Consider the following 6,000-nt stretch of genomic DNA (forward strand, 5'->3'; position numbering starts at 1 on the left):
AAACTATGCAGTCCATCCCTCATCTCTGACCTGTGCATTGTTGTCCTGACTGCATGTTTGCTCATGCTTTTTCCTGCCTGATCTTAAAACTCCCAAATGATGAGGTGTTCATAACCCCTTGCGGGCTCTTCCACAGCCTAGTAGAACTGTCTTAGAAAGCTCTCCCCCTCATTTCCAGCCAACCAAACGAATGGCTGTGTTTGGGATTATTTTTTCACTTGGATGTTTTGTCGTGCACTTTTCTCCTGACCTTATGCCTCTGTTTCTGATCTCTGGAGGTATCTTGGTATTATTCCTCTGTCCTCACTAAAGTCTGCAGCTCTTCTGAATTGAGTAACCTCTGTAAATGTCATTAACACACTGCTTACACCCTCCCTCTGCTCACTAACAGAGATGGGATGCAGTCTCAAACTCCATCCAGTTTGCGATTTATTCCCATTATCCTTTGTTCAGGGCTCCTTAAACAGTCATCAGTGCATGTAGTCACGGTGATCTCCAAAGTAATGTGAATGAATTCTGAGTAAGGACCTGATGGCCATGTGTGGGATCAAGTTATAATGTCCTAACTATATTATAGCATAATAATACCTAGCTCTAATACGTAGAGCCCTTCAAAACCATTTTTGTGGATCGGATGTGGATCCAAACTTTGTATCCGCTCAGGGCTCTACTTATATAGCACCTAGATCTCACAGCATTTTACAAAGGCGTTCAGAATCATCATCCCCGTTTTACAAATAGGGAAACTGAGGCACAGAGGCAATGTGACTTTCCCAACATGACCCAGCAGGTCAGTGGCAGAGCTGGGAATAGAACTCAGGTCTCCTGAGTTCCAGCCCAGTGGCTTGTTCATTCTTGCTTGTGTGTACAAGGCCAGCCTGTGTTTTAACCATGTTTCTGATCTGTGATACAAACCTGCAAAGATTACTGTAAAGTGACTGGTTTCAGAGTAACAGCCGTGTTAGTCTGTATTCGCAAAAAGAAAAGGAGGACTTGTGGCACCTTAGAGACTAACCAATTTATTTGAGCATGAGCTTTCGTGAGCTACAGCTCACTTCATCGGATGCATACCGTGGAAACTGCAGCAGACGTTATATATACACAGAGAATATACAATGTATACCTTCAGATCAGCGGCACTGCTATGGGTACCCGCATGGCCCCACAGTATGCCAACATTTTTATGGCTGATTTAGAACAACGCTTCCTCAGCTCTCGTCCCCTAAAGCCCCTACTCTACTTGCGCTATATTGATGACATCTTCATCATCTGGACCCATGGAAAAGAAGCCCTTGAGGAATTCCACCATGATTTCAACAATTTCCATCCCACCACCAACCTCAGCCTGGTCCAGTCCACACAAGAGATCCACTTCCTGGACACTACAGTGCTAATAAACAATGGTCACATAAACACCACCCTATACCGGAAACCTACTGACCGCTATTCCTACCTGCATGCCTCCAGCTTTCACCGTGACCACACCACACGATCCATCGTCTACAGCCAAGCTCTGCGATACAACCGCATTTGCTCCAACCCCTCAGACAGAGACAAACACCTACAAGATCTCTGTCAAGCTTTCTTACAACTACAATACCCACCTGCAGAAGTAAAGAAACAGATTGATAGAGCCAGAAGAGTTCCCAGAAGTTACCTTCTACAGGACAGGCCTAACAAAGAAAATAACAGAACGCCACCAGCCGTCACCTTCAGCCCCCAACTAAAACCCAATAAAAATATTGCTAGGGCATGTAGGAATGTTATCAGGAGGGCCAAATCGCACCTGGAGCTGCAGCTAGCCAGAGATGTCAAGAGTAACAAGAAGGGTTTCTTCAGGTATGTTGGCAACAAGAAGAAAGCCAAGGAATGTGTGGGCCCCTTACTGAATGAGGGAGGCAAACTAGTGACAGAGGATGTGGAAAAAGCTAATGTACTCAATGCTTTTTTTGCCTCTGTTTTCACTAACAAGGTCAGCTCCCAGACTGCTACGCTGGGCATCACAAAATGGGGAAGAGATGGACAGCCCTCTGTGGAGATAGAGGTGGTTAGGGACTATTTAGAAAAGCTGGACGTGCACAAGTCCATGGGGCCGGACGAGTTGCATCCGAGAGTGCTGAAGGAACTGGCGGCTGTGATTGCAGAGCCATTGGCCATTATCTTTGAAAACTCGTGGCGAACCGGGGAAGTCCCGGATGACTGGAAAAAGGCTAATGTAGTGCCAATCTTTAAAAAAGGGAAGAAGGAGGATCCTGGGAACTACAGGCCAGTCAGCCTCACTTCAGTCCCTGGAAAAATCATGGAGCAGGTCCTCAAAGAATCAATCCTGAAGCACTTGCATGAGAGGAAAGTGATCAGGAACAGCCAGCATGGATTCACCAAGGGAAGGTCATGCCTGACTAATCTAATCGCCTTCTATGATGAGATTACTGGTTCTGTGGATGAAGGGAAAGCAGTGGATGTATTGTTTCTTGACTTTAGCAAAGCTTTTGACACGGTCTCCCACAGTATTCTTGTCAGCAAGTTAAGGAAGTATGGGCTGGATGAATGCACTACAAGGTGGGTAGAAAGCTGGCTAGATTGTCGGGCTCAACGGGTAGTTATCAATGGCTCCATGTCTAGTTGGCAGCCAGTATCAAGTGGAGTGCCCCAAGGGTTGGTCCTGGGGCCGGTTTTGTTCAATATCTTCATAAATGATCTGGAGGATGGTGTGGATTGCACTCTCAGCAAATTTGCGGATGATACTAAACTGGGAGGAGTGGTAGATACGCTGGAGGGGAGGGATAGGATACAGAAGGACCTAGACAAATTGGAGGATTGAGCCAAAAGAAATCTGATGAGGTTCAATAAGGATAAGTGCAGGGTCCTGCACTTAGGACGGAAGAACCCAATGCACAGCTACAGACTAGGGACCGAATGGCTAGGCAGCAGTTCTGCGGAAAAGGACCTAGGGGTGACAGTGGACGAGAAGCTGGATATGAGTCAGCAGTGTGCCCTTGTTGCCAAGAAGGCCAATGGCATTTTGGGATGTATAAGTAGGGGCATAGCGAGCAGATCGAGGGACGTGATCGTTCCCCTCTATTCGACATTGGTGAGGCCTCATCTGGAGTACTGTGTCCAGTTTTGGGCCCCACACTTCAAGAAGGATGTGGATAAATTGGAGAGAGTCCAGCGAAGGGCAACAAAAATGATTAGGGGTCTGGAACACATGAGTTATGAGGAGAGGCTGAGGGAGCTGGGATTGTTTAGCCTGCAGAAGAGAAGAATGAGGGGGGATTTGATAGCTGCTTTCAACTACCTGAAAGGGGGTTCCAAAGAGGATGGCTCTAGACTGTTCTCAATGGTATCAGATGACAGAACGAGGAGTAATGGTCTCAAGCTGCAGTGGGGGAGGTTTAGATTGGATATTAGGAAAAACTTTTTCACTAAGAGGGTGGTGAAACACTGGAATGTGTTACCTAGGGAGGTGGTAGAATCTCCTTCCTTAGAGGTTTTTAAGGTCAGGCTTGACAAAGCCCTGGCTGGGATGATTTAACTGGGAATTGGTCCTGCTTCGAGCAGGGGGTTGGACTAGATGACCTTCTGGGGTCCCTTCCAAACCTTATATTCTATGATTCTATGAACCCCTCCAACGCATTATTAAGGATCTACAACCTATCCTAAAGGATGACCCAACACTCTCACAAATCTTGGGAGACAGGCCAGTCCTTGCCTACAGACAGCCCCGCAACCTGAAGCAAATACTCACCAGCAACCACATACCACACAACAGAACCACTAACCCAGGAACTTATCCTTGCAACAAAGCCCGTTGCCAATTGTGCCCACATATCTATTCAGGGGACACCATCACAGGGCCTAATAACATCAGCCACACTATCAGAGGCTCGTTCACCTGCACATCCACCAATGTGATATATGCCATCATGTGCCAACAATGCCCCTCTGCCATGTACATTGGTCAAACTGGACAGTCTCTACGTAAAAGAATAAATGGACACAAATCAGATGTCAAGAATTATAACATTCATAAACCAGTCGGAGAACACTTCAATCTCTCTGGTCACGCAATCACAGACATGAAGGTCGCTATCTTAAAACAAAAAAACTTCAAATCCAGACTCCAGCGAGAAACTGCTGAATTGGAATTCATTTGCAAATTGGATACTATTAATTTAGGCTTAAATAGAGACTGGGAGTGGCTACGTCATTATGCAAGGTAGCCTATTTCCTCTTGTTTTTTCCTACACCCCCCCCCCCCAGATGTTCTGGTTTAACTTGGATTTAAACTTGGAGAGTGGTCAGTTTGGATGAGCTATTACCAGCAGGAGAGTGAGTTTGTGTGTGTATGGGGGTGGGGGGGATGTGAGAAAACCTGGATTTGTGCTGGAAATGGCCCACCTTAATTATCATGCACATTGTAGGGAGAATGGTCACTTTGGATGAGCTATTACCAGCAGGACAGTGAGTTTGTGTGTGTGGTTTTTGGGAGGGGGGTGAGAGAACCTGGATTTGTGCAGGAAATGGCCCAACTTGATTATCATGCACATTGTGTAAAGAGTTGTCACTTTGGATGGGCTATCACCATCAGGAGAGTGAATTTGTGTGGGGGGGTGGAGGGTGAGAAAACCTGGATTTGTGCTGGAAATGGCCCAACCTGATGATCACTTTAGATAAGCTATTACCAGCAGGACAGTGGGGTGGGAGGAGATATTGTTTCATATTCTCTGTGTATATATAAAGTCTGCTGCAGTTTCCACGGTATGCATCCGATGAAGTGAGCTGTAGCTCACGAAAGCTCATGCTCAAATAAATTGGTTAGTCTCTAAGGTGCCACAAGTACTCCTTTTCTTTTTGTAAAGTGACTGTATTCTTGTTTGGCTAAATCCCTGTTTTTAACTTGGAGTGCAGGGGTGGGTTTTCTAGCAGTCCTTTGCAGCCTCACGGAAAGACAAGTGAAATGCACAGGCAGAGCTGTTTGTGTTAGGAGACCCCCAGGTTTGGATTACAAAGCAGTGCTGCAGGTCAACAGGGAAAGCTGTGGGGGACAAGGAGAAACCAGGACTGGAGTGGCAGGGGGTGCTGAAGATTGGAAGGTTCCACCCACCCCTGGTCCTGTCCTCTAGCTCTGGCCAGCTGTACTCTGCCCTAACAGCTCCTTGCTTTCATGAACACTTGATTAAGAAAAGCAGGGAAGTTGGATGTTACATCCCTGTAGAAAGCAACAGGTGCCCCAAATCTGGGGGATACAAAATGGTTGTGCATCTGCAACTAGTTTCTGAGCAGCATGGAAAATTCATACACTCCTAGGAACAGCAATAATAAAAGATCAGCTTGGTGAAACAAGAAAACACTGGAGCTGGACAGGGGAGACCATGTCACTGAGACACAGCAGGGTTTCACTTGAGTAGAGTGAGACTGATTGCCACAAAACCAACTTTCCAATATATTTGGTGCAGTCTCTCTGCAAAGCCCAGCCTCCGCTACAAACAGGTGTAATGTTCTTATATCTCTGCTCCCATCTGCTCATTGTAATTAAAAATCAGCTTGCTCTTTCCCTTTGGTCACTCCCTTGCATTTGTTCTGATTACCCCTTGGAAAGCTGACTTGACTGGGTGACTTTGGCATCAGGTACAGAGGGGAGCTCTGTATTTTCCACTGCCTGCAGCCGATGAAGTGAGCTGTAGTCCACGAAAGTTTATGCTCACTTCAATGTGTTAGTCTCTAAGGTGCCACAAGTCCTCCTGCTCTTTTTTTTAAGAGGGGAGCTAGAATAGGTTTTGCAGGCAAGATCAGAAGCTGGGCTGGGGAGGGCATGTCAGGGTTGTGTTGCTGAGGAATCCAGACTGGGCTGGCTCTGAGAGGGGGTGGAGGTGGTTACAGGTGGGTTAACACAGGAAGTGGGGATGGGACACTTGGCCGGGGAATTATGCAGCTGCTGACTTGTTTGGGTGGGGAGGAGGGTTAGGCCGCTGTGAGGGGTGGATACAGTTCACATAG

The sequence above is a fragment of the Caretta caretta genome, chromosome 1, assembly GCF_965140235.1.
Source record: "Caretta caretta isolate rCarCar2 chromosome 1, rCarCar1.hap1, whole genome shotgun sequence".
Taxonomy (NCBI): domain Eukaryota; kingdom Metazoa; phylum Chordata; order Testudines; family Cheloniidae; genus Caretta; species Caretta caretta.